This window comes from Natator depressus, chromosome 10, assembly GCF_965152275.1.
Source record: "Natator depressus isolate rNatDep1 chromosome 10, rNatDep2.hap1, whole genome shotgun sequence".
NCBI classification, from domain to species: domain Eukaryota; kingdom Metazoa; phylum Chordata; order Testudines; family Cheloniidae; genus Natator; species Natator depressus.
The window spans coordinates 72,467,358-72,490,432 of record NC_134243.1 but is presented as its reverse complement, the minus strand read 5'-3'; the positions used below and the strand labels follow the sequence as shown (position 1 = coordinate 72,490,432).

The following is a 23,075-nucleotide window of genomic DNA, read 5'->3' as shown; positions in this document are numbered from 1 at the left end:
TTAATGATTAATTTGCCCTGGTATTTGCAGCCAGTACAGCTACTGGAAAAGTCTGTTAACGTGTCTGGGGATGGAGCAGAAATCCTCCAGGGACATCTCTATAAAGCTCTCCTGGATGTACTCCCAAAGCCTTTCCAAAAGGTTTCTGGGGAGGGCAGCCTTACTCCATCCACCATGGTAGGACACTTTATCACTCCAGGCCAGTAGCACGTAGTCGGGAACCACTGTAGAACAAAGCATTGCAGTGTATGTTTGCTGGCGTTCAAACACCATCCGTTCTTTATCTCTCAGGAGAGTGGTATCATTCAGGGTCACCTGGTTGAAATAGGGTGCTTTTCTTAAGGGGACATTCAGAGGTTCCCGTTCCTGCTAAGCTGTTTGCCTATGGCTGAACAGAAATGTTCCCCGCTGTTAGCCAAAGAGAGGGGAGATGGGGGAGGGGCTAGCCACATGGTGGTGGGGGGCAAAATGCAACCCTGTAACGAAACCACGTGCTATGTATGTAATGTTAACAGCAAGGTTTACCGTGAAAGAGTGTACCCACTGTTCTATAAAATGTGTTTTAAATACCACTGTCCCTTTTTTTTCCTCCACCAGCTGCATGTGTTTCAAGGATCACAGGATCTTCTCTGTCCCAGAGGCTAGCGAAGATTAGAAGGCAGAAAAAACGCACCCGTGATGAAATGTTCTCTGAGCTCATGCTGTCATCCCACACTGACAGAGCACAAACGAATGCGTGGAGGCAGACAATGTCAGAGTGCAGGAAAGCACAAAATGACCAGGAGGAGAAGTGGCGGGCTGAAGGGAGTAAGTGGCGGACTGAAAAGAGGGCTGAAGTTGAAAGGTGGCGGCAGCATGATGAGAGGAGGCAGGATTCAATGCCGAGGCTGCTGGAGGATCAAACTAATATGCTCCAGCGTATGGCTGAGCTGCAGAAAAGGCAGCAGGAGCACAGACCACCGCTACAGCCCCTACGTAACCAACCGCCCTCCTCCCCAAGTTCCATAGCTTCCTCACCCAGATGCCCAAGAACGTGGTGGTGGGGCCTCCAGCCACCCAGCCACTCCACCCCAGAGGACTGCCCAAGCAACAGAAGGCTGGCATTCAATAAGTTTTAAAGTTTTATACTTTTAAAATGCTGTGTGGCCTTGTCCTTCCCTCCTCCACCACCCCTCCAGGCGCTTCCCACCTCCACCACCCCTCTTGGGCTACCTTGGCAGTTATCCCCCTATTTGTGTGATGAATTCATAAAGAATACATGAATGTGAAGCAACAATGACTTTATTGCCTCTGCAAGCGGTGATCAAAGGGAGGAGGGGAGGGTGGTTAGCTTACAGGGAAGTAGAGTGAACCAAGGGTGATGGGGGGGTTCCATCAAGGAGAAACAAACAGAACTTTCACACCGTAGCCTGGCCAATCATGAAACTGGTTTTCAAAGCTTCTCTGATGTGCACCACACCCTCCTGACACTTTCTAACCGCCCTGGTGTCCGGCTGCGCGTAACCAGCGGCCAGGCGATTTGCCTCAACGTCCCACCCCGCCATAAATGTCTCCCCCTTACTCTCACAGATATTGTGGCGCACACAGCAAGCAGTAATAACAGTGGAAATATTGGTTTCGCTGAGGTCTAACCGAGTCAGTAAACTGCGCCAGCGCGCTTTTAAATGTCCAAATGCACATTCTACCACCATTCTGCACTTGCTCAGCCTGTAGTTGAACAGCTCCTGACTACTGTCCAGGCTGCCTGTGTACGGCTTCATGAGCCATGGCATTAAGGCGTAGGCTGGGTCCCCAAGGATAACTATAGACATTTCAACATCCCCAACAGTTATTTTCTGATCTGGGAATAAAGTCCCTTCCTGCAGCTTTTAAAACAGACCAGAGTTCCTGAAGATGCAAGTGTCATGTACCTTTCCCGGCCATCCCACGTTGATGTTGGTGAAATGTCCCTTGTGATCCACCAGTGCTTGCAGCACTATTGAAAAGTACCCCTTGCTGTTTATGTACTCTCCGGCTTGGTGCTCCGGTGCCAAGATAGGGATATGGGTTCCGTCTATGGCCCCACCACAGTTAGGGAATCCCATTGCAGCAAAGCCATCCACTAGGACCTGCACATTTCCCAGGGTCACTACCCTTGATATCAGCAGATCTTTGATTGCTTTGGCTACTTGCATCACAGCAGCCCCCACAGTAGATTTGCCCACTCCAAATTGATTGCCAACTGACCGGTAGCTGTCTGGCGTTGCAAGCTTCCACAGGGCTATTGCCACTCGCTTCTCAACTGTGAGGGCTGCTCTCATCTTGGTATTCTTGCGCCTCAGGGCAGGGGAAAGCAAGTCACAAAGTTCCATGAAAGTGCCCTTACGCATGCGAAAGTTTCGCAGCCACTGGGAATCATCCCAGACCTGCAACACTATGTGGTCCCACCAGTCTGTGCTTGTTTCCCGGGCCCAGAATCGGCGTTCCACCACATGAACCTGCCCCATTAGCACCATGATGCCCACATTGCCAGTGACCGTGCTCTGAGAGAAGTCTGTGTCCATGTCCTCATCATTCACGTCACCGCGCTGACGTCACCTACTCGTCCGGTTTCGCTTTGCCAGGTTCTGGTGCTGCATATACTGCTGGATAATGCGTGTGGTGTTTAATGTGCTCCTAATTGCCAAAGTGATCTGAGCGGGCTCCATGCTTGCCGTGGTATGGCGTCTGCACAGAAAAAAGGCACAGAACAATTGTCTGCTGTTGCTCTGACGGAGGGAGGGGTGACTGACGATATGGCTTACAGGGTTGGCTTACAGGGAATTAAAAACAAAGGGGGTGGCTTTACTTCAAGGAGAAACAAAAACAACTGTCACACAGAATGGCCCCCTCAAGGATTGAACTCAAAACCCTGGGTTTAGTAGGCCAATGCTCAACCCACTGAGCTATCCCTCTCCCCGGTATTTCAGGCAGGACTGAATCTCCATTAAACTTTTCAAGGTGCCCCTGACAGACCTCACCGAAACGATTGTCGGCCATTGATTTCACGGAGGGAGGAGGGAGCAAATGAATACAAAACAAATCTGGTCTATTTCTTGTTTTGATCCACTCCATCTATCCTTTACATCTTTGGCTGGCAGCAGATAGTGCAGTAGGACTACTAGCCATCCTCATCTCCTGCCTGCTCGGCAGCAGATGGTACAATAGGACTGCCGGCAGGACTAAAGAGAATGACCTGGTCGAGTCACTCCTAATTTAGTCCCTACTCCCATGTCTGCCCAGGTGCTCCTGACCAACCTTACCGAGGCAGCCAGGAGCACCTTGGACACGAGGACGATGGTTATCAGACCTATTGCACCATCTGCTGCCACAAGGCAATGGGTTGCTGCCGTGTAGCAATGCAGTACCGCGTCTGCCAGCACCCAGGAGACGTAGGGTGATAGTGAGCTGAGCGGGCTCCGTGCTTGCCATGGCATGGCTTCTGCACAGGTAACTCAGGAAAAAAGGCACAAAACAATTGTCTGCTGTTGCTTTCACGGAGGGACGGAGGGCCTGACGACATGTACCCAGAACCACCTGCGACAATTTTTTTGCCCCTTTAGGCATTGGGATCTCAACCCAGAATTCCAATGGGCGGTGGAGACTGCGGGAACTGTGGGATAGCTACCCACAGTGCAACACTCCGGAAGTCGACTCTAGCCTCGGTACTGTGGAAGCACTCTGCCGAGTTAATGCACTTAATACACTTAGAGCATTTTGCGTGGGGACACACACAATAGACTATATAAAAACGATTTCTAAAACACCAACTTCTATAAATTTGACCTAATTTCGTAGTGTAGACATACCCATTATTCTCTTTAGTTTTTACAGCCAATTGATAGACAGACATGACTTAGGGTATGTTAAAGTGTGTTACATATGAAACGGGTCACGGTAGATATACCAGACCTTTCCTATCACTGCTTACAGATCCTCACTCAAGTATAAATCGTTACCATTATAAGCAAGTAATTTGAGAGACAGAAAGCTTTGCATACTTACATTTTAATGGCTTGCTTTTAGTTACTTATCTGGAAACATAGCCTGCCTCGGATAAGCAATCCTAATCAAAAGGATTATGAAAATACTTTTGCAAAGTACTGGTAGTCCTTTGTTTGCATTCAAGTTTATCAGTTTATCCTTGAGCTTTCAAATTCAATTCCTCATGTGATGACTTTATTTTAAACGTTTCGAGGGAAATCTGAGCCCCATTCACTTCAATAGGGTCACGATTTTATCCCTGCAATGTTGGCTGCTTAAATCATTTAACTTTTCTTGTAGAACAGGTTGATGCCAAAATGAAGCATTGATTTGGATGGGCTTGCAGCCATACCTCCCAGCGCTGTGATCTCTTATCTCATAAGCTAAACAGGGCCAAAATGTGGATAGGAGACCTACAAGGAATATCTCAACGATACAGATATGATCAGGGCCAGCTCTAGGTTTTTTGCCACCCCAAGCAAAAAAAAATTCCCCCCCCCCCTTTTTTTTTTGGCGTTTACACATGTTTGCAATGTTTTTTTGTTTTGTTTTTTGGCTGTTTACAAATTTTTAAAAAATGAAAATAGAGAATTTGTAGTTAGTGAAATAAAACAAATTTCCTACTAGTGTACTCATTTAATTTTAACAAAATCACAATTACAAACAATTTGGGTTCAACTATACACTGTAATGAAAAACGTTAGTGTCTTCCGGTGCACCCAGTTTCTCATAAATTGGGTCTGGGGACCAGGTTCTGTTCTGGCTGGACTGGCACCGCAGCGGTCCACAAGCAGTCCCCGCCGCTCAGGCAGGGCTACAATCTCGCCTGCAAGGTGGGAGCCTGCCCCGGCGCGGGGTGGGGAGCAGCGCCCCCAGCTCCACCCATGCACGGGGCGGAGGGAGCAGCCGGTGGGCGCAGCTCGTGGGGGGGAGATGGGATGGCCGGAATGCCGCCCTTAGAAATGTGCCACCCCAAGCATGTGCTTGCTTTGCTGGTGCCTAGAGCTGGTCCTGGATATGATGCAGACTATTCTTCCCTCTGTGTCAGTACAAACAAGTGTCCCAGGCTGGTGTTTCTGGGCTACTGCAGGTGCAAATGTGTCGATAAAGTCCTAATCACATATGGTCATTAAAGATTTCATAGGACTTTTTGCAACAGCAGGGGTTTATATGTTTTTGCCAAATTCCAACTCTGGCATTTACATTTTGTCTTCCTAAATTTTTCCTGCAGTTTCAATTGAAAGTGATCTCTCTCTATTATTATATAATTCTTTGAAAAGCACTTTGGGATCCTTCAGCTAGAAAAGGTGGGAAACGGTGAGATACTGAAATCATGTACATTATAGTCTTTTGGTTTGGTCCATTCCTCTCTTACCATCACTTTACACTATAGTAGACAGTACGTTAAATGCTAACTGCTTCACAAAAGACAACTCTTGCATGCTGCAATGCTTGAATGAAAACAGATCAACAGAAACAGACTTCCTTTTATTCATGTTATCTGAAGGAAATCTAGGTCTCTGCAGATGAACGTCATAATATAAAAAAACTCTAGAGGCAAACACTGAACTTAACATTTATTTTACAAAGCTTGTTGTGAGATTTGTTTTTATTTTATTTTTTCTTGTACACAGAGATCCCTGGGTATTTTAAGCCCTGGGCTCTTGCCTTTTTTTTTTTTTTTAAATAACCGGTCGCATATACAATGAGTTACAATAATGAGTACATGATCTGCATACTCATTTGTCTGCAGTCCTGACTGGGGAGTGGAAGGAAGCAGCCCTAGCTACTTGGAGACTCCCTACACAATCTGAAGAGTTTGTTTTTCTTTTCACATAAAAGCAGACTAACTCTGGGCAGTAACTGAAGAATCAAATGTTACGGACATCTTAAAATAGTACCTGGTAGTGAAAGTTAGTGGAGGAAAAAAATATGCACCTGCCTCCAACTTGTGGAGCTATTACTTTCACTTCTTACATTATCTTCTAAAACAGAAGAAATGCTATATATAAAATTTCTCACCAATACTTTCCACCCTTTCTGCCACACAAAGCAAGGCACAGGACAGCATGCCTCATAGCTGTACCAGCGGGAGGCAGAAAGTCTTATTTATTTCATGATGTTTTTCTAACATCAGGGCTCACAGCAAACTGCACATTCAGACAGTACCCTCACTACACAAATACCATACAGAGAGAGCCACCAAAGTCGCCGGGGCACTGCCGAGTAAGAGTAGGCAGCCTCGGTGCCTCTTCCTTTGCCTGCTCTCGCCTCCCAGTTCATATTTGCGTGGAGCTCAGCAGAGGACGTGTCTGGTAAGGCTGCACCACAGAGGGGAGAGAACAGACTAATGCGAGGTACCAAGGGGAAGGAGGAGCTGCTCGGAGGACTCAGGGGCTATTGGCCAAGCTAAGAGTGAATAGGACAGGAGTACTGGAGGGAGCTATGGAGAGGTCAGGAGTTAATAGGGAAATAGAATGTGAGTGGGGATGATGGGGGATTTGAATGGGTTGAATGAGGCTCAGGAACCAATAGAAAGACAGGGTGGGAACTGGAACTGATGCATGGAAGGGGCTAATGGGGCTAACTCCTCGAGGTTCACACCAATAACTACCTCCAGCTCCTTCCTGCATGGCAACTGCACCTCCTTTAGACCTTAATTTACCTGCCATGATGCCAACCCCTCCCTTTAATTCTAAGAAGTGCCAGGAATAAGGCCTGCCTTCTCACAATTGCCCAGGGGAACCAACCCTGTGAGGGAAATCAGTGATTTGTTTCCACTGGAGGTCAAATGAGTTGTTGCCTTTCATCAGCCCTCACTGCGCAAAGCTTAAAAAAGAAGAAGTTTGTGCCTAAGTGCAAACTGTTTTGTACTATGCAAATTAAATCATTAAATAACTTGCATACAATGTCACATGGAACTCCTTGAAACTTGGCAGCTATGCACTCTAGCAAGAGAAATCTATAAAAACATCTCTAAAAATTATTATTAGAGGATGCACAAATGGTACGAGAAAGATGGAAATATGTTCAAAATAGAAAGTAGGGAGATGAAACGGGGAATATAAGTCTAAAAAGGAAAAAAGTCAAAAGGGCTTACGTAGGCATCACATGTTTTAGCCATAAAATAGCCAAGGCGTCAACAGTGTGACCCTGTAGTATGTTTTTTTAAGCAAGATTCTCAACAGTAAATATTAACAGGACCTCTATGATCAGCATCATACAGCAGGAATGGCATCATACAACTGCCAGTTACAATCTAACCTTGCCTTGAACAGGTCCAAAAACTCCACTAAGCAAACTGTTCTGCAGCCCAGTTTTCCTTATCCCAAAGTGCTCCATTTCCCAGCATCCAGGCAGCAAGGTCTAGGGAACAGAGTGCATTATAAAGAGCAAGGAACTAAGTCAGGGATCGGCAACCTTTGGCACATGGCCCGCCAGGGAAAGCCACTGGCAGGCTAGGCTGGTTTGTTTACCTGCAGCGTCCGCAGGTTCAGCCGATCGCAGCTCCCACTGGCAGCAGTTTGCTGTCCCCGGCCAGTGGGGGCTGCGGGAAGCGGCGGGGGCCGAGGGATGTGCTGGCCAGGGACATATGTCAAAATGCATATTGGAGCTCACCTTATCCACATCTGAAATTAATTTTACATTATCTGCTTAGCATTGTCTGCAATTTCTCCGAAAGCACAATTCAACAGTACGGATCTATGTTCACCATAACTTCAAGACATCGTAGCTACTAATAATCTAGCCACACCACTCCCAAAGGCAGAGACACTTGATTTTTTAAATTAGGTTGCTGCCACTTTTATTTCCATTAGTGTCTGGAATACAGTACTTGATGATTCAGTGTCTGAATTTCACTTTCAGATCTTTTTAGGCATCTGGTTCTCATTTCCGTCTCAGGACTAACAGTGTATTTCCTACTAACAAGAATTTACTAACAAGAGTATTAACCGGGAATTTGTGTACAGTTGTTGTGGGGGATATAGGAAGGATATTGTAAGACACAGCATTATTCCATCTAAATCCCAAGGAAACTGAACAATCTTCTCTCCCATTAAGGATGGTCTCTCCAGACAAGTTCTGACGGACATTTGTAGAGCATTGCGTAGTGAACTCAGAACTACTTCTGTCCACACTGTACTTATTGTAAAAAGAAAAGGAGTACTTGTGGCACCTTAGAGACTAACCAATTTACTTGACCATAAGCTTTCGTGAGCTACAGCTCACTGCATCCGATGAAGTGAGCTGTAGCTCACGAAAGCTTATGGTCAAGTAAATTGGTTAGTCTCTAAGGTGCCACAAGTACTCCTTTTCTTTTTGCGAATACAGACTAACACGGCTGCTACTCTGAAACTGTACTTATTCTGCGGTCAGAAAGGATCATTCCAATCATCTAGTCTGACTTCCTACCTAACATAAGACAAACACAGAATTTTACCCAGTGATTCATGCTTCATTACCCTCATTGTTAAAATTTTGTATCTTATTTCCAGTTTGAACTTTGCTAGCTTCAACTTCCATCCATTGGATCTTGTTATGTCTTTGTATGCTAGTGTAAGCAGGGGAATAGTCCCGCTATTGTGGGGAACTTTCCTGGCTTCTGCACTACCCCGGTGAAGTGGGCTAGCGAAGGGATCTGAGTCCTCGCTCCCACTTCCTTTACCCAGTGGCCTCCCTGCCCTTGAGGACTCCCCTTCCGCTCTCCTGTCTGGCAGAGTCCTTGTAACCCCAAAAAGGCTGGGCCCAGGATTCCTGGGGGGCTCGACCCCCAACCCTGCTGTGGTCACGTAGGACAGGGGCTAGGGTGTCCCCACTCCGGGGTACTCTCTCTGTACTGGGCACTTCTCTGACCCCCACTGACCATTACATACAAGTTAAAGCAAATGCAAGTTATTTAATCAACAATTAATTTTAAAAAGAATAAGGAAAAATGGGAAAGGTTAAAGGAAACACATCACCCCGCTCTGTGGCAGGGAACATCACAAACAGTGTCTCTGGAACGTCAGGGCAGTTCACAGTCTGTTCCTTGTAAGTCCCAGGCCTCCTTCTCAGGCCCTGGCTGTGCTGCAGGGATGCTGTGGGTTGGACACTTGCTCTGGTGGTGGCCACACGCTCTCAGGCTCTAAGTGGTAGGACCCTTCTTCCCAGTGTTGCCTCTGACCTGTCAGCTTTACGATCCAAGCCTGGCCTGCAGAGCCCCTTGGCTGAGGCATCTCCCTGTGCTGGGCCCGCTGCCCAGGGTCCCCCTCGCTCTCCCCAGCTGCTCACAGCACCCAGCTCCAGACTTGTCCAGCCCCAGCTGCACCACTCTGTCTCTGCACTGCTGCTGCTCTGCCTCCAGCTCCCTGGGCTGCTTCTCTGGCCCCTCTGGCTCTGGTTGCTGCAGCTCTGCTCCCAGGACAGGTCTGCTCTGCAGGCTGCTTCTGTGACTCTGCTCCCAGCACTGACCTGCTTCCTGGGCTGCTTTTCTGGCCCCTCTGGCTCTGGTTGCTGCAGCTCTGCTCCCAGGACAGGGTCTGCTCTCTCTGGGCTGCTTTTCTGGTCCCTCTAGATCTGACCCAGCTCTGCTCCCCAGCTTAGCTCAGACCCCTGCTTTCTCCTTAGCTCGGCCCCACTCTGTCTGACCCAGGCAAATCCAGCTCACACGGAGGATGGGACCTCCCTGGCCTCCTGACTTCCTGATTAGCCTGCTCACCCTGTCATTCAGGCTGACCTGGAACATTGGCCTCTCCCCATTGTTCCTGGGGACTGGCAGTCTCAGGGTCCTGGTTTCCCATCGACCCTTCCCCCTTTTTAGTACCGGGAGCTAGCAACTAAAACACCCCCACTGAATGTTAGTAAGGGGGCAACAGTCCCCTTACGCTAGATTAAAAAGCCCGCTAACATCAGATCTCTTCTTCCTGAACTGGTACTTCTAGATCATAATTAAGTCATCTCAAACTTCTTTTTAATAAACTAAATAGTTTAAATGAGTTCCTTTAATCTCTCACTGTAAGATTCAGAGATTTCATGGCTAGAAGGGTAGTCTAGTCTGACCTCCTGTATAACACATACTATAGAACAGGGATCAGCAACCTTTGGCACATGGCCTGCCAGGGAAAGCTGCTGTGGGGTCAGGACGGTTTGTTCACCTGCCGTGTCTGCAGGTTTGGCCCATCACAGCTCTCACTGGCCGCGGTTCGCCGTGCCAGGCCAATGGGGGCTGCAGGAAGGGCGGCCAGCACATCCCTTGGCCCACGCCGCTTCTCGCAGCCCGCATTGGCCTGGAGCGGCAAACCGCAGCCAGTGGGAGCTGCGTTCAGCCAAACCTGCAGATGCTGCAGGTTAACACACTGGCCCAGCCTGCCAGGGGCTTTCCCTGATGGGCCACATGCCAAAGGTTATCAATCCCTGCCATAGAACTTTCCCAACAAAATTCCTAGGGCATCTCTTTTAGAAAAACATCCAATCTTGATATTAAAAATTGCCAGTGATGGAGAATCTACCATGACCCTTGGTAAATTGTTCCAATGGTTAATTACTGCCACTGTTAGAAATGTACACCTCATTGGCAGCCTGAAATTGTTTAGCTTCAGCTTTCTCTACTAGATTGAAGAGCTAATTTTTAAATATTTGTTCTCCATGTAGACATTGATAGACTGTAATCAAGTCACCCCTTAACCTTCTCTTTATTAAAATAAATAAATTGAGCTCTTTGAGTCTATAACTATAAAACATGTTTTCTAATCCTTTGTAATCATTCTTGTGGCTCTTCTCTGACCCCACTTCAGTCTATCAACATCCTTCTTGAATTCTGGACACCAGAACTGAACACAGTATTCCTGCAGTGGTCGCACCAATGCCATATACAGAGGTAAGAAAAACCCAGAATCATAGAAATGTAGGGCTGAAAGGGACCTTGAGAAGTCATTTAGTCCAGCCTTCTGCACTGAGGCGGAACCAAGTAAACCTCTCTACTTCTACTCAAGATTGCCATGTTTATGCATCCAAGGATGACATTAGTCTTTTTGGCCACAGCATCACTCTGGGAGCTCATGTTCAGCTAATCATCCACCACTAGCCCCAAATATTTTTGAGAGTCACTGTTTTTCATCCTGTAAATATGGCCTACATTTTTTGATAATAAAAGTATACATTTACTTTGCTTTACTAAAATGCATTTTGTGTGCTTGGAATTGTTTGAGAGGCATGTTATTCAGATCATAAATCATTGTTGTAGTAATGTCTCCTTCTAGATTTCAGCTGTTGGACAATAAGAATAGCACCCCAAAAACAACAAGTAATTATGGAGGCCAGCTCTAACTAGTGATTTGTCAGGAAGGATGGTCTTGCCACTGGACTGGAAATCAGTAGACATGGCTTATGGGACAAAATGCAGAACATAAATCCATGCTTAAGTCAATTCTCACTTCAACTTTGTAGCCCAACTTTAAAGCTGTGATATCCATCAAAAACAAGCAGCAACCCTACACGGCAACAAGCTACCCTGCTGTCTCAAAGCTAATCAGAAGCGACCACTTCCAGCTCCATACCAGTATAATGCAACCAGGAAGTGATTTCAAGCTAACTTTATGCAAATCCAGCGTCGTAGGGGCGAAACGGGCAGTCAACTGAAAAGCATCGTAAGTGGCGTCATAAGTCCGAGGACTCCCCTTTCTCATGTGGGATGTTAGTTATATACAGGGAGTCTTTCCAAGAGTCATAGAAGGCCAGGGCAAATGTCCAGGGTGTAGCAAGAAGGGCCATAGGAGCTTGGAAGAGGTGCAGGCCTGATGACTCAAGAGGGATCCTGGAGCCATGTCAGAGCTCTTGACACGGGAGGTGCAGAGAGGCAAAAATGAAGGTGAAAATGGAAGAAATTGAGCAAATATTCTACTGTCGGCGTGTGTTACAGAGTGCAGGGATGGAGACAGGGCAATATGGGAGATGAAGAGAGCTCCAAAACTGCCTAGTAAGCATGAGATAGCCTCATTCGGAGGTATAACCAAGGGTGATCAAAGCGCATCCAAGAAGCCAAATAAGTCTTACAGACTATCCTCTCCCTGTAGTTACAAAGTAAAAACAGAGCTTAACTGGGGGGAAAAAGTCTATTAATCTACCATTCAATCGCACTACTTCCTTGTACTTGTATTTATTTATTTCTCAATGTCAAAGCTTGGGTATTGGAAGTTTAAACCTAAACCTTTAATGGATTTAGTTATCATTCTAACCTCTCGTGTTTTGCTCATGCATATAAGAACTATCCCCACTCCAGCTGTCCATATCTACACTTCTAGATACAGACAAGAGCCAACAAGTTTTTATATGTATTTTTCTTAATTTATTGAAGCATTTTGGATACAGATCAACTTTCCTTGCTCAATGTTTATTCAAATGTGACCAGTCTTGAAATAGGAATTGCATAACTTTAATAAACAGATTAGAAAGTAGTCTGGTTTCACTATAGACTCTGTACCAAGCAGAAAACGTTTATTCCTTCCCAAATTTGGTCTGATTAGTGCCACAGGATGGATTAACTTTCAAATAACGTTATTGCGAGATGTGCAGGGTTGCATGGATCATATCAGGCCCTAGGACATTTAAACGTGAGAAAATGGCTGCCCGTTTCTGAATCGCTAAGGACAGGGCTTGTTCCAAAGTCCAAGAAAGTCACACGGAGTCTTTGAATCAGGGCCTTAGAGGACAATTAAAAAAAAAATGACATGCGGTGCAATACAAGAGAATTAGTGCTAGTGTTAGTTAATACAAGAGAATTAGTGCTTCCTACATCAATACAGTTATCAACCAACACCCGTACCGCCCAAGAAAATGCTGAGGGAACTAGTATTCCCTGAATGTTCGCAAATCTAGATCTGGAGAGCCAATTCCAAAGGCCGCAACAACAAAATTCTTGCAGCTGGGTGTGTCCCTACCTGTGTGTGGGCTGGAAGGGGACTTGAGAGCCTGTCACAGCAACACAGTGTAAAGATAACCTAGGCTGGCGGGTCAGGTGACCTCAGTGGTACCCCAGCTCCAAGTGAGACCCTAAAACAATCCTTCCTCACCTATAATATCTATAGATATTTTTAAAAAATTAAAATAAAAAGTAAAATCACACTATGTATTTTTGCACCCTGATCACTTAATAATTGTTATTTAACTAGTGACAAAACAATGGATTATTTCACAATTTAAGGACACACACATACTTAATTGTTTTAAGTTTCGCTATTCCTCATAAGCTTTAAAAAAATTAAATCTGTGGATATTTAACACTGTAACCTCAACTTCCTAGATTTGTTATGGACAAATCAAAACCTGTTAACTTCACTTGAGGGTAATTGTGTATCTTGATGTGATCAGTCCACTGTAGTTGGCATTGACAGATATACAAAGTAATATTCTTCTCTAAGACATCTCAGTGGTACACCACAGCACATAGGCATAAATCGCCTCCAACATTGCAAGAACGTTTCAGAAATGTTCATTGTCATTTCCATTTTACATGATATGTTACTCCTCAGCTGTGCCACTTTCACAGTTTAAAAAAAAAAGTAAAAATTCCCAGAATTTGATATATGGGTTTCAAAAATTGACTTAAACTGGTAACTTTTTAAAGATAGCTTTGTTTGATGGTTATAAACTTTTTTGAGAGAGGATTAATAATTCCAGGACATAAGCAAAGTAATAGTAAAGACTTGCTTTAGATCAGTGCAGTGTGTATACGTGAAGGGTTAGCCCCAGTGTAACTCCATCTACGTAGTAACACCTGTGCTCAACACTGTTCACCATATCAAATGGTAGACAAGGCCTCAGTTTTTGTTGTTTTTTAAAATGAGGATTTTTCCCATTAAGATTTAGTTAACTGCAAAAATGCAGTAGTTAGCATTAAAAGCAAAACAATAATGTAACCATCCTAATAAATTTTGATGCGTGCATATCGTACACGTCCAAGGTACTTTTCATATCTTTCGGCATGATGGTCGCAGTCCTCATGCAAGGCAGCTGCCATGTTGAAGGCAATGAAAATGTAGTTTGTATAGGGAACGCAGGATCAAAATGTCTTATTTTAAATTACATTCAATTTAGATAATAAAACAAAACTGGGTGACTAGGCAACAAAATGGCAGATGAAATTCAATGTTGATAAATGCAAAGTAATGCACATTGGCAAACAGAATCCCTACTATACATATAAAATGTCTAAATTAGCTGTTACTACTCAAGAAAGAGAACTTGGAATCATTGTGGATAGTTCTCTGAAAACATCCACTCAGTGTGCAGCAGCAACAGAATGTTGGGAATCATTAAGAAAGGGATAGATAATAAGACAGAAAATATAATATCACCTCTATATAAATCCATTGTACATCCAAATCTTGAATACTGTGTGTAGATGTGGTCGCCCCATCTCAAAAAAGATATATTGGAATTGGAAAAGGTTCAGAAAAGGGCAACAAAAATTATTACGGATATGGAATGGTTGCCGTATGAGGAGAGATTAATAAGATTGGGACTTTTCAGTTTGGAAAAGAGACGACTAAGGGGAGATATGATAAAGGTCTATAAAATCATGACTGGTATGGAGAAAGTAAATGAGGAAGGGTTATTTACTCCTTCTCATAACACAAAGACGAGGGTCACCAAATAAAATTAACAGGCAACAGGTTTAAAACAAACAAAAGGAAGTATTTCTTTACACAATGCAGTGTCAACCTGTGAAACTCTCTGGCAGAGGATGTCATGAAGGCCAAGACTATAGCAGGGTTAAAAAAAAAAAAACTAGATAAATTCAAGAATATAGGTCCATCAATGGCTATTTGCCAGGATGGGCAGGGATGGTGTCCCTAGCCTCTGTTTGCCAGAAGCTGTGAATGGGTGACAGGGGATGGATCACTTGATGATTAACTGTTCTGCTCATTCCCTCTGGGGCATCTGGCATTAGCCACTGTCGGAAGACAAGATACTGGGCTAAATGGACCTTTGGTCTGACCCAGTATGGCCGTTCTTATGTAAAACACTTCTTTAGTTTTTGTTTTGTTTATAGACAATCTTAAATAAGTTTCTCTTTCTGTTCATGTACTAAGGCCTGATCCTGCAGAGACTGATGCCTAGTGTGTACTTTTAAGTTTTGCTGCCATAGCTATGTCGGTTGCAGGTGTGAGTATTTTCCAGCACAGCTATACCAGCAAAAGCCCTAGCTGTCATACCAGCAAAAAAAGCTTATTTTGCTTTGGCAACTTTTGACAGTAGAAGCTGCATCTAACTAGGATGATTTGCCAGTACAGCTATAGACATGGCCTTATGCACATGCTTAGCTTCACCCAGGTGAGAAGTTCTACAGATCTGGGTTCTCAACACTGCAGGGAGTTATTTAAATCCCCTGCTCCTGAAGAAGGAAATCAGAATGTTTTTTTCACAGAAAATGTTAATTTCCCAGAAAAACAGTTTCTCTGTGACTATTATGCAGCAGTGAAGAATAGGAGACAATGAGAGCATGGAGAGGTGGCAGCATACTTCCTGTAGGTCTGAGGAAAACAGGAGCAATTTTCCACTCAAAGGCAAAAAAAAGGAACAGAGGAAATTAAGAGCATTTTAGAATGTTTCATCCTCCTCCAGTAAATCATGCCTCCCTCTGATCCACAAAAGCAGATGATTAGACAAAGCTGCTACCAAGAAAGTGGCTGTGTGACTGCACATGGTACCGAAGAACAAGAATCTGGAGTCTGCTCCTAAACTTACCTTGCCACACAAGAATAAGAAGCTGAGACTGATAAAGCCTGACAGCCTAGTAACAGACCAATAATTCAACAGATTGCACTGAAGTTGTTATGACATACATAAGGCCTGAAGGGATGGTACCACCCTGCCAACACTTACTGCATAGCCACTGGTGCAAAACTTCAGATGCTTCTAAAAAGATACTTTTAAGGGGAAGAGGGAAATAAATCAGCTAGGAGTAGACTAAAACTACAGCATTCTACACAAGTAGCACTGTTGGAAAAACGCTGAAAAAATGTAATACTTACTAGCAACAAGCTTTCCTCCATAACCACCCTTTATGCCTAGTAGACATTAAAAGCCTGATCTTATTTACACTGAAGACAAGGACACATTCCCATTGACTTTAGTGTTCAAACCCTAAAGCAGTAATCTCATGAGGAGCAAAAAGAAAAGGAGTACTTGTGGCACCTTAAAGACTAACCAATTTATTTGAGCATAAGCTTTCGTGAGCTACAGCTCACTTCATCGGATGCAGTGAGCTGTAGCTCACGAAAGCTCATGCTCAAATAAATTGGTTAGTCTCTAAGGTGCCACAAGTCCTCCTTTTCTTTTTGCGAATACAGACTAACACGGCCGTTATTCTGAAACCTCTCATGAGGAGCATTACTTGCCTGAGCAAGTTGACTGGGTAATTATCTTATCTGGGCAGCATTCAAGTAAGGGAAATTTGCTCCAATCCCTTAGACAGAGACAAACACCTACAAGATCTCTATCAAGCATTCTTACAACTACAACACCCACGTGCTGAAATGAAGAAATAGATTGAAAGAGCCAGAAGGGTACCCAGAAGTCACCTACTACAGGACAGCCCCAACAAAGAAAACAACAGAACACCACTAGCTGTCACCTTCAGCCCCCAAATAAAACCTCTCCAGCGCATCATCAAAGATCTACAACCTGTCCTGAAAAATGATCCCTCACTCTCTCGGATCTTGGGAGACAGACCAGTCCTCGCTTACAGACAGCCCCCCAACCTGCAGATTATAGATAGATAGATTCTTACTATATGTTCCATTCTGTGCATCCAATGAAGTGGGCTGTAACCCATGAAAGCTTATGCTCAAATAAATTTGTTAATCTCTAAGATACCACAAGTACTCCTGTTCTGTTTACCAATTAGTTCATGGGTGGGAAGGGAGATGCCGTGTTTGCCAGCTGTGTGTCCAATATCCACAACTGCATGATTTGCTTAAACAAATACAATCTGATTATTACATTTGTCACTTTAACATTTACACTTCAACCCAGTCATCATCACTTGGTTTTCAAATGTTGCTCCAGCCATATAGATTTCACAACAGTCACAGTGAAGCCTGTAATCCGAGTATTAGCCATTGGTTTTCCGCTTACGTGTTCCTAAGCAAATCAATCACCAAACCTGTTGTTTGAAAACGATCTGATGGGGTTTTTGATATGTGGAGGGACAAGAGGAAGCCAGTGTCCTGGTTTCATAACCAAGTACAAGTGAGTAGCTATGCTGGTGCGCTGAACATGTGAGAGTCCCAAGAGAAATCAAGCAGAGGGAAATCCCATCCCTTACAGAAGAGGACCTGGGGTCTCCCCCCTTCACTACAACTCCCACTGTCTGTCTTGAGACTAGAAGCAGTCACTAAAGGGGGCAGGGGGCAAGCTTTACAGTTAGAAGAAGCACTATGCACCTTGCTTCTGCCACCTCCTGGCCCCACAACACCCACCACTATGCACATCCCTCCACCTTCCTCCAGTGCACCCCATGCCATTACTCCCCACCTTCCTCTCAAGTACACCCAGTGCCCACTCCTCCTCACTCCCTCATCTCCTCCAGTGCCCCCTCCCCCACCTTCCCCAACGCACACAGTGCCCACTCCCTCATCTCTCCCCAATGCCCTCTCCCCCACCTTCCTCCCACGTAAACCCAGTGCCCACCCCCACCTTGCCCAATGCACCCAGAGCCCACCCTGCCCCCCACCGCCCCTCAAAGCGCCCAGTGCCCACCCTCCCCACCACCCCTCAAAGCCCCCAGTGCCCACCCTCCCCCCACCTTCACTCAAAGCCCCCACCCCCCCTCAAAGCGCCCAGAGCTCACCGTCCGCCCCACTGCCCCCCCAGCACGCAGTGCCCACCCTCCCTCCACTGCCCCCACAGCACCCACCCTCCCCCCACAGCACCCAGAGCCCACCGTCCGCCCCACCCTCCCCCCACAGCACCCAGTTGCCCAGCCCTCCGCCCCCTCCACTCGCCTCGTTTCCCCGTCGGTCAGTGCACCCCAGAGTCCCTCTTCCCCCCGGCTCTGGCCTTCAACTTCACGGGGCCGGGGCCGGGGCAGGGCCGCCTCGTGTGCCCCTGCCCGCGCCCGAGGCAGCGGCTCTCACCTGCCGGGGTGTCCCGGGCTCCGCTCCCCCAGCGCCTCCGGCTGCAGCTTCCTCGCCCCCGCCACCGCCGCCGCTCGCAGGGGAGGAGCCCCGCCAGCGCCGCGGCTTCCAGGAGCCTCAGCCCTGAGTTAGGGGGAAGCGCCGCCGCCGGAGCGTCCCGCCGAGCAAGGAAATCCCACTGCAGCCGGCAGGCACCGGCCGGGAAATCCCACTCCGGGCTCGACGCTTCCCGGTTTACCTTTCGGAAGGGCGGGGGCGTCTGGCGGGTCGGGAAAGGGTGATCCAAGTAAAGGGGATCAAGCCGATTCCGAAGCCACCAGTGGTGGACAGTCAGTGATCGCAGGGCGGGGGGGGGAGTTGGTGCCAAGCAGCCCCTGAGGGTTATAATTCGGCTTGGCAGAATTCAAGCTTTATTTTTATCTCATTTCTAAAGGAGCACATCGATGTTTATGTTTAAGCATTGTTTACAGCTTTTTTTTCCTTTTTTTTTTTTCCGTTTAAAATGTTTCAGGAAATGGGGCGGGGTGGGGGAGGTCAGACAATAATTAGTTAATGATAAGTGTTAAGAATCATGAAGACGGCGCTTTATAACTGTTAACGCACAACTTGTCATCGCCACGTGCCAAAATATACAGTAAAGATCCTTAAATCAAATTCTTAGAAATTCTCAAGCCGCATTTTTCCTCCTTTACCGGACAATCTGTACATTTCCCTTATCATCGATGGAAATAACTTTTTTTTTTTTTTTTTTGGTTTGCGTGCATATGGTGAGATCTACTTTTATGGACATTTGCTGATAAAAATCTCCTTCCAACTAATGCTGGTAAAATAAAATAATTTAGGAATATCATTATAAAGATCACTAACGGAAAACATTAACAAACACTAATGTGACCTCAACACATATCAAAGTTAGTAAGTTTTGGTTTTTAAAAAAGCCACCGTTGTTTCTAATAGTTGTAGTAAAAATAGACAAGTGTAACCGTGCATAGCATTTCTGTAGTATTCTTCAGGCCTCAGGGTGCATCTACACTATGGCCCCTACAGAACTACAGCTGTTGCCATTGTGTAGACACTTCCTAAGTCGATGGAAGGGGTTTTTCCATCAAGGTAATGAACCCATTTCTCCGAGAGGCAGTAGCTAGGTCAGGGACAGGCAAACTTTTTGGCCCGAGGGCCACATCAGTTTCCAAAATTGTATGCAGGGCCGGTTAGGGGAGGCTGTGCCTCCCCAAACAGCCAGGTGTGGCCCGGTCCCCGCCCCCATCTGACCCCCCCCCCCGCTTTTTGCCCCCTGAGGGCCCTCCCAGGACTCCTGCCCCATCCAACCACCCTGTTCCCTGTCCCCATGACCACCCCTGGAACCCCTGCCCCTGACTGCTCCCCACCACCCCATCCAACCCCCTCTCTCATTCCTGACTGCCCCCTCAGGACTCCTGCCCCATCCCACCACCCCTTCTCCCTGTCCCCTGACTGTCCCCGGAACCCCTGCCCCTGACTGCCCCCCTGCTGCCCCATCCAATCCCCGCCTCCTTCCTGACTGCCCCCCAGGACCCTTGCCCCCATTCAACCCCCCTGTTCCCCGTCCTCTGACCGCCCCGCCCCGTATCCACACCCTCACCCCCTGACCACCACCCCAAACTCCCCTGTCCTCTATCCAACCCCCACTGCTCTCTGCTCCCTTACTGCACTGCCTGGAGCACCGGTGGCTGGCAGTGCTACAGCCACACCACCCGGCTGGAGCCAGCCACACACCGCACAGCACAGAGCACCGGGTCACGCTGGGCTCTGCAACTGCGCTGCCCCAGGATCTCAGAGCCCCGCTGCCCAGTGCAGTGAGCTGAGGCTGCAGGGGAGGAGGAACAGCAGGGGAGGGGCTGGGGGCTAGCCTCCTGGGCGAGGAGCTCAGGGGCCGGAGGGAATGTGGCCCGCGGGCAGTAGTTTGCCCACCTCTGAGCTAGGTGGACTAAAGAATTCTTCAGTAGACCTAGCCATGCCTACAACAAGGGTTAGGTCAACATTACGACTTCAAAATTTTTCACAGTCCTCCTGAGCAATATAGCTAGGTCGATCTAATTTTTAAAGGTACACTAGGCCTCTTTCTCGCTTGCCCTACCCCTTGGGTAGATTTTCATCACGGCAAAATGGGTGTAATGTATTATCATTCTAATCTGAAAACATTTAACAAATGCTTTGCTCTAGTGTAAGTCACTATGAAAGGTGCAGGGCAAGGGGAAATCAGACACTGTATCCTCAGTGGAAATACAGATGCTACTTAAGGGCTTGTCTAAAGTAGGGAAATTTGCACTTGTGTCACTTGGTGCAAGTGACTAATGTAAACACACTACACCAGTGGTTCCAAAACTAGGAGCGCCGCTTGTTTAGGGAAAGCCCCTGGCTGGCTGGGCTGGTTTGTTTACCTGCCGCGTCTGCAGGTTCGGACAATCGTGGCTCCCACTGGCCACGGTTCGCTGTTCTCAACCAATGGGGGCTGCGGGAAGCAGTGCAGGCTGAGGGATGTGCTGGCCGCCCTTCCCGCAGCCCCCATTGGCCTGGAGCGGCGAACCGCAGCCAGTGGGAGCCCCAATTGGCCGAACCTGCGGACGCGGCAGGTGCTGCGGACGCGGCAAACAAACCGGCCCTGCCTGCCAGGGGCCTTCCCTGAACAGGTGGTGCCCCTAGTTTGGGAACCACTGCACTACACCAGTGCCAAGCAGGGCTTGTGTAGTGAATCTACTGTGGTGGTTTTGCTAGATAGCTACATCAGTGCAAAAAACCCTCTTGTAAAAACAGTGCCCCAGGCCCCAATCCTGTAAACAGAGATGGGAGTCGTGCCACTGAACTCTATGACCCAGCTTACAGTCAGATCTGGACAGGCAGACCCTTGGTGAATCCATGTGAATCCATGTGAATCCAACTGCAGGATCAGGGGCAATGAGATTACTCACATGAGTACGGTTACTCATCACATGTCTAAGCATGTTTGATCAAGGCCAAACTTAACTTGGGCCCTGATCGTGCAAGGTACAGTTGCTTAGGCAGACCTACCCACCAGGCATAGCCCCACTAAAGTATCAGTGCCTCAGTGCATGTTTGGGAGGCATGGATCAGTGTTCATGATGCACTCCCTGTCAGTACCCAGCCTAGGCCAGGGAAGTTAATGCTCCAACCAGCAGACCAAATTCGGTGGTGAATCCTGATTACATGCCACATAAGGCGCATTGCACATATACTAAGAAGAATACAAGTTCAAGGTCTATGTCTCTGAGCTGTGGTATTAATTTAAGTCATTACTGGCTCAAAGGGCAGAGTTTCATACCACTTCACAGGAGTCTGCCAATCACATGCTAACCAGGCCAACCTTGCCTAGCTTGTGCAAGCGGAAGGGAATGGCTCCAGTGGAAGTTACCTCAGAACCAAAAATTAACTGTATATCCCTGCCAAAAATGAAGAAACAATTTTTTGCCATTTTCACTATAGGCATGATATTTTTCATCATTCTCTTTCTAGCTTATCAAAATTAAAACAAAAACCCCATATTTGTTTCAGGTATCCAAATAGCTTCTAGAACAAAAGCCATGTGCCCTTGAAAAGCCTGTTCTGTTGAGTCTGAACACGCCCCAAATATATTATATCTAGGCTTCAAAGGGTTAGATTTTTATTGGTAAATGTGGGAAACATCAATTTCACTGTACCCACACAAAAACCTGATGAAAAAGTATTTTCATTAATATCAAAATTTACAGATAGACAAAGTGAGAAAAATGCTGTTTGAGAACTTATTACAATCAAAATCACAGCACTTTAGACTTTTGGATTAGACTTGTTACAAATGGACTAGTGAAGGAATAGTAAAAATGGGTAAGGTTTGTTGATTTTATATTTATTTTGTACATTTTAACATAAGATGTTAACAATTTGAGTTTTTAATAGTTTATAAAGCTTTAACTTTGAATCTCAACATCTACTATCACTGAATAATTGTCTGATACCCCTCCATAATTTCCCACAGCTGTGAAAATTTAGATTGATAAAAATAATAAAAAAATGCTTAAGAATCAATATCGACATTATCCATCTGAATTATAAAAAATAAAAATTGAGTTCTGCCGAGTCTAATTCTAATTGTTGTGTATACATTTGCATTGTATTATATTACAGCCAAGACAGCCAAACTGAAAATGTGTTGCAAGGCCGCTAATGTAGTATGGAGAGGTGATCTTTCTGTTAACCAGCAAACTAGTTGAACTATCAAATTACCAAAAAGAAAAGGAGTACTAGTGGCACCGTAGAGACTAACCAATTTATTTGAGCATAAGCTTTCGTGAGCTACAGCTCAAAGCTCAAATAAATTGGTTAGTCTCTAAGGTGCCACAAGTACTCCTTTTCTTTTTGCGAATACAGACTAACACGGCTGCTACTCCGAAACCTATCAAATTACCATGACAGGACTCAACATGATTCCAGAGATGTGACAAGAGAAGTTATAAACCAAGAAATAAAGCACTTGTGCAAACTGGCCACTAAAGCAAAGAGGGTTTTGCCGTGTGGTAAAAAATGGGAACAAAAAGAAACAGGTATTGGAAATTACTATAGACACAAGTAGAGCAAGCAGGTAAACCAGGGGCTATATGTACAAGGAGACCTAGATTGAGGCTAAAACACTCATTGTAGTATATTTTCAATAGAGATAAACAATGACCAGAATAAGAAATGTGGAATTGCTAAAGACGGTGAATATTACTGGAGATTGCATACATTATTTTGTGCCAGTGGCGGCAGCTGCTTCTGTGTGACTAATTCTCAAAGTTATCCCTAGCCATTGTATATTATACCATCAGCACAGTTCATAGGTGTGTGCCATTTTATAATTAATTATTTGTCCTCTACAAATGCGGAGTGTGTATGTTTGCTATAAGAACAGTAGTGAAGGTGCATTATGTGCCTCATTGGAAA

The 23,075-nt window shown here is 46.0% G+C and overlaps 1 protein-coding gene across 1 annotated transcript in view; it reads right to left on the bottom strand.

Moving 5' to 3' along the window:
• Nucleotides 1-18,152, bottom strand: part of MCTP2 (multiple C2 and transmembrane domain containing 2) — a 164,781-nt gene extending 146,629 nt beyond the window's left edge. Inside the window, exon 1 of the mRNA XM_074966514.1 lies at nt 18,120-18,152. The gene's annotated coding sequence lies outside the window, so the exon portion shown is untranslated. The remainder of the gene's footprint in view (nt 1-18,119) is intronic.
• Between the last annotated feature and the right edge of the window lie 4,923 nt (nt 18,153-23,075).